Genomic DNA, 12,047 nt, shown 5'->3' with positions numbered 1-12,047 from the left:
TGATAAACTGGAGGCCCTTGATTTTGTATCCAACGGCTGGAAAATCTAATGACCAGAGATGAAAAAGTCAATCGACTAACATGTAGCCTCACCCCGCACGTACACATGCACGCACGCAAGACACGCACGCATGCAAGCGTGCAACACTGACACATACACATAACGTACACATGCACGCACGCAAGACACGCACGCATGCAGGCGTGCAACACTGACACGTACACACGCACGCATGCTGGCGTGCAACACTGACACGTACACATGCACTCACGAACACATGCACGTACGCACGCATGCATGCAACACTGAAACGTACCCATGCACGCACGCAACACTCGCATGACTGCATGCACACAGAACACGACGCAAGACACACGATCAACCTATACGTGCATGCACCCTTTGTTAAGGACATGGATTATTACGGGTATTAATCAATCTTATCTGTGATAAGCAGAACATTGATGTTTGCAGCGGTCTTCATGAATCACAATGTATCGAACGGGCTATCAACATAGTAGGCTTATCTACATGAAAAAGATGACATCACACTCAATGAACAATCATCGGTTTATGAAATGCCCGCTTCTGACCGCCCTGGCCCACCAAAGGTTCCTCTGCTGTGCGCTGCCTGTGTTGGGTCACTGACATGCAGGCCATGCACCCAAAGAGCCCACATATCAGTGGAAGAACAGCGCGGTGTCCTAGGTCAGAGTCGAGGGCGCCACTCGCTGCATGCCCGGCTGAACACGCCTCCGTGCCGCATTCAAACGCCTCCATGAAACCCGCCCATGTGGAAGCCGAGAAACCCACTCCGGACACACGTCTGTTCATGACCGTGCCGGTGTTAAACGCAACGCCGGCCGAGCTCCTCCCGTCCACCGTCTATTTAATCTCCTATTTAAACGAGGCCAAACACCGGCCAAGAATCGCACACCTCCGCCGCTCGCCTATCTCCTCCACCATTTTGTCCACTCTTACAATGGCTTATGAAGAGTAGCTATTCCGCATCCAAGCCGGTTGGGTAGCCCGCCGGATACGAGCTATGCAGCTCGCTGATCCACCTCCCTCCCCTCGCCCGACGGAGCTAGTTGCCGCCCCAAGCCGGCGCGCGCTTCAGCAACTCGCCGCTCCAGGCCAGCTCGATGAGGAGCAGCGCACGGGCGTCGTTGTTGCCGTCCACGCTGCCGCCTCGTACCGTGTCTCTCGTTTCTGTGGCCGAGACTCCCATGCCGGCGGTCGCGCCATGCAAGCAGCGACAGAAGCCGGGTGCACGGAGAGCGACGAGTCGGTGGCCAGCGCCTCCGCGTCCGCCGCCATCATCAAGGAGAAGTAGAACACGAGAGGCTGCCGCCGCTTGGGCCCATGAAGGCCACCGCGGAGGCGATGCTGGCGTACACAGCAGGTGTCTTGCCGGATCCTTTTGTTGCGAGGACCTTCATCGACCCTGCATGGGCTCCATGGAAGAGGGGAATGTTAGGATGAACTCAAGCCGGTGCCGGCGATGGCGAAGTAGTGGCCGGTGATGAACTCGAACCGGTGCCAGCCACCATCATCTCCGGCACCAGCCAATGATATCAGTTAGGCAGTGGAGAAGCCAGCCGTCCTTTGCGCTGAAGCATATACCTCTGGGGCTCCCGGCAGTCCGGTGATCGTGCTGCCGGACATGAGGAACACAAATCGATCAGAGGGCGACCATTTAGGCCAGGTATTATATACCTGTGCTGTCCAGAACTAGCACCGCGTAGTTCATTTGAATGTAATGAAATCCGTCATGTTTGTATGAAAATCCGGTATTTTATATGATTTCCGTTGTTGTTTATATGAAATATCAGTTTGTCTATGTGTTTGCGTGAATTTCGTCCGGTTGGATGTCGTAATTTGCGGGTCGCTGGTCGGTCTGCGGGTGGCTCGGGCGGCGTTGTTGGACAAAAAAACACAGCTCTTGCGAGCTCATCTCCAACGTGCACGCTGGAGGATGCATGACAGCATGAGCACCCGAGCCATTCCTCGTTCATCGGTGGCAAAGGCACCAGTGGACAAAAGGGTCGCCAATATTTTGGCTACCCCGGGCAAGATCCAAACAGCCCCTCCCAACAGATTCAAATCCCTCGTTCACCGTGGAATTTTACCATGTGTTGTTTTCATGGACTAGCAAGATGCCCGTGCATTGCACGGAACATCAAGATGCATTTTTTTGCAAACTCCCGCATGCATGCAAGGGATAATTAATGTCCTCCTTTGCTAGTACCACGAGGCAAACACCATTAATATTGCATCTATTAGTGTTAGTGGCCTTGTATATCTGCAAATTGTAATTTTGATAGTGGACCCTTGTATATAAAAATGGAGGAAGAAAGATGAGAGATAAGGTGAGGAGGAGTGGGGCGTGGTGGTGACTGGTGGTCGGACTGGGCGGAGGCATGGGGATGGACGACACATTATGTCTAGGTTTGTATCTCTCTCACACACACTACATAGGTGGCAGACGTGCATGAAGAGAAGAGGTGCACGCACGACGCAAATACTCCCGTCTCTTTCCCAACCACACCCGTGCGGGTACACGGTGGAGCTCATTTCTGTACGAAAAAGGCAGCCCACGTGGTAATTTGGCATGTGTACTGGTTGTCCACTTGGTGGAGGGAGGATCGTCTACCACGGGTGAACAAACAAATTGCGACTTGACGTGTTATGTTAAAAAAGATACAAACCATGTGGGGCCTACCTTAGAGGCAAGGCTCTATACACTGGAGTACTTTTGATGTGTCCCGTCAACTCCCAGAATGAGGAGAAGCTTGCTTAGTACGCTGTCTCCCCCGCCCACGGGCGCGATGGCTCATAGGATGAGGCGAAGCTTGCTTACGAGTAGTAGTAGTACTCCTACTACTATACGCCTTACGCATGCTCCCTCACCCATGCGTGCGGTGGCTCGCAGCACGAGGAGAAAATTTTACTCCCTCCGTCTAGGTGAGTAAGTCATCTTAGGTTGTGCACCATGACCAAGGAGGAGGAGAAAACGAGAGAACTTAATGTTCATTTGCTAATTAATAGCATTGCATGCAATGAACTAACCACTGCATGTCATGTTTGGTAGTCTCAAGTCATTAAAAGCATGCACACCCTATATCTCTTATTGGTTGATATGTCAAGAAACAAGAACGACATATAATTTAATGCACCGTGCCTAAGTGTTTTGGGATTATTTGGTTTTTGTAAGACGACCACACACCTAGATGGAGGGAGTACTACTCCCTCCGTTTACTCCTTGTCCCTACTACGTACCTTGGTTAGTACTCCCTCCATTTACTTATATAAGGCCACTATAAAAAAATACATTTTGCATCTATATAAGGCCACAAATAGTAATCGAGATAAAAGTTACTACTCCCTCCTTTCCAGTTTATGGCTCAATTTCAAAATCTCTCCAACTAAGGTAGACGGTGAGTGGTCGAATTAGTTTCGTAGTAGTGTGCTCGTTTTTCTCAAGAAGTTATGTTTACCGAGGCATTAATTAGAACGAATGCATGAATGACCACTAAATTTCCATGAACTTGTACATGCATTGGTTAGTTTCCTCTTGACACTGCTTGCGTCGGGTGATCTAACGCACCTCGAAATCCAACATGTAATGGTACTACTACTAGTGTAGTAGAATTGAGACTTATCAAACGGAAAAACGAATGTTTTTTAGATGAGCCCTATAAACCCTAGTGGGTACGTACTCCGTAAAAACATTTTTTCCAAAACTAAGTCGCTCCCTTTCATGAATTCTGTAGTATACTCCTCCGTCGACGCTCCCTTTCATGAATTTTGTACTTCCTGTCGCCGACATGTGGGACATATAGCAACCGGGTCAACGTGTGAAGCACCAAATAACAGTGCAGAACAGCAGGGGGGACGCACCCCACTCGTACCGGCCCAGTAGTAGTAATGAGCAATGAGACATCAAATCACAATGCCGCACCTTCCCAGACGGACGAAGCAACCATTATTTCACACTTTGGTTCGCCATCATCTCAAACCACGTAGTATTGCTTCTGCCTCAAGAGGGACACACGCATCACCTTGGTACATCATGACACGTGGGACCGCATGACAGGCCATGCTCCCCCGCCGATCGCTCGGTAAAATCACCTCATTTTTACTATACTTCCTCCGTATCGGTTTACTACATGGCATGCATGTCGTTCTAGGTTGAGAATTTAACTGGCTATATATGTGATGAATAGTACTCCAGCCTTTTAAAAAATGTGTACTTTTGTATAGTAGTACTATCGATGGATTGTGCCGTGGAGCAAAAATTGAAATTAAAAAAAAGGTGGTACATATAGAGAGCGCTCGTCGCCAAATTATGCATATAGTACTATTAAAAAAATCTAGTACGTGCTTAATTGGGGTGCTAAATTCTATTAAAGAAATACTAGTAGTATGTATCATACTGAGGAGTTAAAGTAACGAGAAGAAACATAACATAGTTCTGCTGGGGCTCAGCACAACACACCCCTCAAATTCAACTAAGCACACCTGAAATTAAACTATGCAACTAATCCGATAGACACTGCATTAGAACCACCATGAGCAATGATACTGACACCTTACTCACTCGGAGGAGTCCTCGTCCACGTCCTCGACTTCGTCCTTGTCCCTCTTCCTCTTGGCCAATACTTCTTTGCTTGAACCGCACACTTGGCTCTTGCTCTTCATCCAACCCTTGTAGATATTGAAACAAAGGTAGCCATCCATTACAGCATAGTGGATGTGGTCTATATCTGGTACATTCTGCTGCCATGCATAACGATGAAACGTGTAATGAGGTTTCTCCAGTTTACCGTACGAAGGATGAACCATGGCTCCTGCCAGGGTCAGCATTGAAGGCTGACGAGAGGACACCAGCCGATTCTTCTGGAGGTCGAAGGTGTTGCCTACAACGAGGCCTATCCGACCCAGGACTTCTTTGTCGTTAGTAAAGTCTACAGTAATGAATTTGACTAGGTTGCTCTCGAGGAAGTCCTTAAAATCCAGGCATTCAACGTCGGCATGGCATATGTGGTAGACCAAGCATAAGTCATGCACGCAAACCTGGATCACAGCGGGCTTCTTCCTCTCTTCATCCTTTAGATCCTTCTCTCATCCCAGGACAGTGGTGTACTCAACATCTAACCCAGCGACCCGCTCATCATCTGAGTCTTCGAACATGCGTCTGAAGCGAGGAAGGCATCCTTTCACCGTCGCGGAAGAACGGGTGTAGATGATGGTGAACTCATCGCCGGTGATGGTTCTAACCTTGTACTCACCGCCGATCGTGGAGATTTGGGACACCATGGATTTGGGAGGAGGGTTAGGATTAGTGGAACTGCCGTAATGTGAATGGACGGGACAACTAGGAGCGAACCGCCGTAGTATTGAAGGACATGTGGGGACGAGTAGGAGCGAACTGCCAGCGTGCGAACGGCAGGGTAGTGGCTTTCCATTCTCCCATGATATGGGCTTCCGAGAGCCCTTGGATCTGAGATCGAACGGTTGCATGGCGTGATTCTAGACCTATGGGTGAATATCCTATCCTGGAGGGTTATTATGCAAATTTTCAGCAACTTAGCATGCGACCGTTTGATCTCAGATCCAAGGGCTGCCAGCAGCCCGTATCATGGTCGCGCCTACCACGACCGTCGCGTCGCTCGCGTGGTTGCACCGTTGGAGATTTAACACGGTGCACTAGGCTATCTGATGTTGGCATGTCATACATAGTCATCACTAAGTCACTCATACTACAACAAGGTTAGCTATAAGGTTGGCTATAAGTGTACTTTTTTACTCCTCTCTATCTCTTTCTTCATACTCCCTCCGTCCCATAATATAAGAATGTTTTTGACACTAGGACACAAGGAGTACTAGTGTTTATTGCATTTGCCAAGGAGTGACCTCTTCCAATGAAATGGTGTTGCTAAGTTTGCTTCATTTAATTAGCTATAGACTCAAAATTGTCTTTTCACCTAGGTACACGCGCTTAGCACCATTTCTTCCTTGGGTCACCAAACTTGCCACATCAGACTTTATGCTGATGTGGCAAGCTTAGCACATGTAGGAGTAAGTAAGTACTACAATAGTGGGCTATAAGCCTGCTTTACATGGCATTTTTGCATGTGTGGAGGAAAGAGGCAAGGAAAAACTGGAGAAGTGAGCTCTCATGCAAGAGCCAGCCTCAACTACATGGTGGGGCATTGGGAGAGGCACCTGTATGGAGGTGGTCAGGAATCGGGAGACTGACGTCGGTTGTAGTGCCGTAGTTAAAATGATAATGGCAAGTCAAATCACGGGGCCCCACCTGTCCAGCAGTAGCTCGCTGTCAAATCACACAGCCCTACGTTTGCAGCAGCCTACTCCCTTGTCTTCTCGCATCTCTGTCGAACCGACTAGGCGGAATTGCCCCGCCTCCTACCGCGCAGGAAAAGCCCCGCCCTCGACTTTTAAATACAACTACATCCGCTTAAGAATCCAATGATATAGTAGTACTTTTTGTGACATACTAGTAACTCATATTTAGTTAGTCAAATGATGACCTAGAACTACGTGCACGCCCTATAAACCGAGACGCCTAAAAATAAAAAACCGAGACGGAGAGCGTAGTTCAGCATGTATCTTTTTAGATCAATATAGTCGGGATTCACCAAGGAGCAAAACCAAGTGGTAGGCTGCTCCTGTCGTGTTGGCGTAGCAACTCAAGCAGGGTTAGTCCGCACACGAAATGGCGACACACTTAACAGGACCCCTTTGGCCGACATGTGGCTCATCCACTGTCTTGTTCCATGTGCGATGCACCAAATTACAGTTCGGAGCAGCGGTTGGAACTGGAGGCACCCTGGTCGTAGCGCCGCAGTAGTAGAAAATGAACAACGAGGGGTCAAATCAAAAAGCCCCACCTTTCCCGCATTAAGCTGGACGGACGAAGCAACCATCATTTCACTCTAGGGCCCGCATTAAGCTGGACGAACGAAGCAACCATCATTTAATTAAGCTGGAATGTTGATGATATCCAACGGCCAGTAGTACTCGGATTCGCCATCTCTGCACTATCGGATTAGCTTCATCCAGCGACCATCTTTCAAAGTTATTGGCACACTATATAGTTCTTGTCCCGTAGTTGCATGTTTTGGAAAAAAGCTACTAGTGGGTTGTACTATATATTTAGGAATAGAAGATATATACATGGAAGTTGTAGGGAAAGAGATGACATGGAGCATCTAAATTCCTATGAGTAGGGATTGGAAAAGAGATGTCATTTAGTTCACATCATAGGAACTTTTCTATTGAATCTAGAGATGACATGTATCTCAATTTCTATGAGGAGGGATTAGAAAAGATATGTAATTTGGTTCAGATCATAGGAACTTTTCTATTGAATATACGCTAATGTTTATTTTCCTTTGAAATTAAGGGAGTATAGGAATCCATTAATTTGAACCAAGTGGCTCTAAAGCTATAGAAATGATATCATGTTTATTTCCTTTGAAATGTGGAGTATATGAATCTATTCCTATGAACCAATTGGCTCTAAAGGAAAAAAATCCTATAAAAATCATATCATATAGAGTTCCTATGATATTCCTCGACACCAAAGGATGGTTGAAATTGATGCGGGTGATACGATGGTCTTATTTTGTAGACTCCTCCCCCATCTTTATAGTTACCTCTCAAAGATGAATGAAATGATATATATATACATGGTATTCTACATGTGCAATTTGGTACACGAAAACTCGGTAAAAGTTTGCGAGGTTTGAATTTTCAATAAAGCTATATGCACTGCATTTCGGAATGGAGGGAGCATACGACAGTTGCTAACACTCACGTGGAAGATTTGTGTGTAGGAGGAGTGTCTGTTCTGTTAAATGACATGGAAAAACTGACACTGTCGGATGCCGATCTAACGGTTCTTACGGCGTTCGTCAGGAAAAGGCTTGTGGCGAATGTTTGTCGGATAATGATTTACGGACACATGCATTGCATTGATACGTGCCCCCTCCCTCTCACGCACATGCACCCTCACGAGTCACGACTCTCTCGAGTCCTCTCGCAGACTCGCACGTCGCACCCACTGTCTATCTGCAGGTAGATGTCACACACATATGTGCTCTTCACACCCTACCCTCAGAACTTCTAAAAAACAAAATACGTCACGCACATTTTATTTTAGCTCACACGTCACACACTTATACTATTACTCTTGCGGCGAACGTTCTTTGGGCGTAGAATATTGTACTCTCACAAAGAGAAGCGGTGCACGCACGCACTAGTTCTCTGACACCCACTCACTGGTACATGTAGGAGCGCATTTTTTTGAAGCTGGTACAACAAAATCACTCCACTATATATATAAGTAGGAGCCTTAGCGCTTGCTTTACTAGGGTTCCTCTTGTTCACTCTCTCATGCTCTCCAGATCTAAGCAAGACATAGGTGGCCACACTCTCTCGCAGCTCACGGCTGGTCACAAATCCGGCCGGACAACCTCGACCGGGGCAGGGGTGTAGGTGCATCGTTCACGCTGTCGTCAGCGACGAGGGAGGAGACCAACGGCTGCCCACGCGTCCCGATCGGCGGCCGTGCCGTTCTCTCCGAGAGAGCGCCGGCTCGGGAGTGCCTCCGACCCCTTCTTCCTCCCCGCGGTATTGTGGCCAAGATGCGGCCTCCCGACACCGTCTTTTCCACATGCCAACGACCCTCAGGTATATATTCCTTCGAAACCTGCCTTGCTCTACTGCCCTAGCTCCCTTCGTGTGGATCTTTTTCTACTTCCGTCCGCTGTTCCAAAGCCACCTAGATTTTTACTATTATTAGAGGTAAAGCTAGTTCATACAGTCAACTCTAAGAGTTGGTTCAAACAGGGAAGAAACTGGGAAAGCTGTAGCATGAATCTAGGACTTGGTTCTAAGAGGAAACGGGGGAAAGTAGTAGATACTGGCTACCCAATTGGTCTCTTGGTTGAAAAGATGAAGAAAGCATGGTGGATGGCGAAGGGTGGGGGAAGTGGACCTATCTCTTGGTTGAAAAAGGAAAGAAAGTGACGGGTGTTGGGGGACAACGCAAATGAGAATGAGCAGGTCTAGATTTCCTGTGCTCACATAGGAAAATGTCGCCGAGGAGATAAAAAATGGGACAAATGCAGACATGCTGCCTGAGTGTTTGCCGCTCTCGGCAGCCACATCTGCCTCACCACTTTATGCCCCTGCTGTCCCTATGCCCATATCGCTACCGTTAATGTAAAATCACATGAAGCATTAAGCAATGCCACCTAATTTCACTATAAGTAATGGTCTAGTGCCGTTGATAAATTGAAGCAATGCCACCACCATTTTATGAAGTGCTTCCGTCTTGCTTTATTTCCCATGAATTGTGTTTTTGCAGTTACACTTAACTCTCACACCGCTAACATTGCTTCTTCCCAGTGGAACTGCACAAATTTGATTGCACATTTCCTGACCATGTGCTACTCTCATGATAGTAATACTAATGCTATTGTTCTGCATGTTAATCTCGTGGCATTGTTGATGTGATGTGATGCTACTTACTTAAGGACTCTTCATACTGTCAATCTAGTGCCAATTATAACACAATAGATGCTGCTATTAATCATATGCCACTGCAAATATCTGTCACTGTTTAAATAACCGTATTTCATATTTGCGCAAACAGGGATGTCTGTCTCCATATTGTTCCGGGATGTCTGTCTCCGTATCGTTTCTATCCGCGCAATCAAAAGCACACACCACAGTTTTAGTACAACTGCGCAAAATGAGATGGCTATCCCTCGTTGCCGTCGTCTAACCTCCAGTCTTCAAGGTATTCCTACATTGGTAGTAACTAAGGTAGAATGACCAACGCAATCTAAAAGAAGCTGATTCGTACGTTTTATTTCCTGATTGCAGTGCAGGGACGAGCAAAAACAACTGCATCCTAGTCCGGAATGCACTTTCTGCCAGTTCTTCCACGGACCGAGGACTAGCTGGCACGGCTGCACGGCGGTTTTTTGGACAGGTGCGCAGACAAGAGGCATTATGGTCTGTTTATTTATGCAAATAACGATGCTTAAATTTAGTGGAATGCACAAGCATTTCAACTGGTCAGTACACTGCATGGTTCAGTTCAGCATTCCAGCTGAGACCACAATTATAATTGGTTATTCTAGAATGAGAGAACCTAACCCTGGATGGTGGCAACAAGAAAAAACCAGAGTGAACTCCAGGAAATTTAAGCCTACCGGGAGGCCCTTTGCTCAGAGAAGCCTTGCTTGTTTTTTCCTGATTTTCAACCTTCTCATAACTTTGTCTTTTGTTGTGAACTAGTATATGTTTGTTATGTTCTATGAATCATTGAGATGTATAAAATTGCTTAACTTATGCTTTTCAAGTTTTTTATGAAGACGAGTTTAATGTGAGTGTTCCACATGAGCGCTGGACTAGCGTGTGAACGTTTCCAATTTATTACATTGTGGCCTCAATTAACTGCATGAACCACTATAACAAGATACATAGTTGCTTATATTTCAGACAACAGATTGTTGATTGTTAGCTGGTCGATAGCCTAGTGTTGAAGCGAGCTGAGCCAATGTGCCGTGTTTTGCGCAACTGCTTACAAGTGGGGTAGCACCAACAGTGTTTACAAGTACTTATCTATACGTCGATGCACAGTTCTCGAATGAGTGCTCTATTTCATCAAAACACACGATGCTCGTATGATAAACCGTGAAAACTTATGTCTTACCATGCCATATTCATGAAAAAACTAGTGAGGACGCATCTATTTCAGCAACAATTATGATGATTCTCACATGATTCATGGGCACACAAAAGTAGCAGCAGTTCCCATAGACGGATTCAAACAGAGTACTAGCCCTAGAGGGGTCGATAACAGGCAAGGTTCGGATAATTAGACACAATCCAAACTACTATTAAACACTACCTGGGGCAACTATTTCATGCCTCGATCTAATTTGGGTTGGACACAAGACGGACCTTGCCATGAACATCATCGAGGACGTCCCACAACAGCTCAATCCTGTGAACCTTCATGAAGACAACCTTGTGGCCTTTCCACTGATAAACTTGTCTGTGGAGGCATGCCACGTCATCTTCCTGCGTAAGCTTGACAAGAACAGTATGCCTCACAAACGAAGGAGTAGCTTTGAACTTCTTGTGCTTCAGTACACCCTGGACAACACGCCTGACAACAGTGAGGCTGGAATACAACTCTTCATTGGTATAACCGCAAATGGCTTCCAGGATCCAACAGCTTAAGAACTCTGTTTTCGCAGTGGGTATATTCAGGTCATCCGCCTCATAGCGAGTGACATGTACAACTACACAATCCTTGTCTGCATCAGGGTTCTAATTGAAACAGAAACAAATTCTGAATTACTTTTCAGTATAAGAAACACAAGTTATTTAAACCACTATGTATAGCATGGCATCGAAGCTAATAAAATTTTGCATTATTAATCACCACATACTTAGATGAAAAACCACAATCGAGATCGGCAAAGAAGAAAATCACCTAGGGCAGCTCAGGGGGGGGGGACACATCCTTGAAGGGGGAAAACTACTCCTGTAGTGCCACGGGGCTGTAACCTCAAACGGGGCGTTGACCATCTCAGTAGTGGCCGTGAGCGTATCTGGGGTCGGCTCGGTGGCTGTCTCCATCTTCTTGGAGCTCTCTGTCTCGTGGGGATCAGCCTCCCGCGTCTGCTCCAATACCGGCAGATCTTTGCCTGGTTCTCCTTGGTCCATCATGAAACTGACGAATACTAGGAGACCACTGAAAGGAAAACACAATCAAAATGACAATGAAACAAAAAAGAGAGTGAGGATCGGTTACTGCTTTGCAAAAGTTCTTTTTTTTCTCTGAATGAAAATATACCAACATCACGGATCCGCTTACCTTCCCTTCGTTGGGAGAGAAGAATAGTGGCAGATGCAAGTGTTGCCTTTCTTGAAGACGGTGAGGGAGAAGGGGATTCAACGAAGAGTGACATGATGGTTGCTTCGTCCATCAAACT

This window comes from Triticum dicoccoides, chromosome 7B (assembly GCF_002162155.2).
Source record: "Triticum dicoccoides isolate Atlit2015 ecotype Zavitan chromosome 7B, WEW_v2.0, whole genome shotgun sequence".
NCBI lineage: Eukaryota > Viridiplantae > Streptophyta > Magnoliopsida > Poales > Poaceae > Triticum > Triticum dicoccoides.
This window is presented reverse-complemented; position numbering follows the sequence as displayed.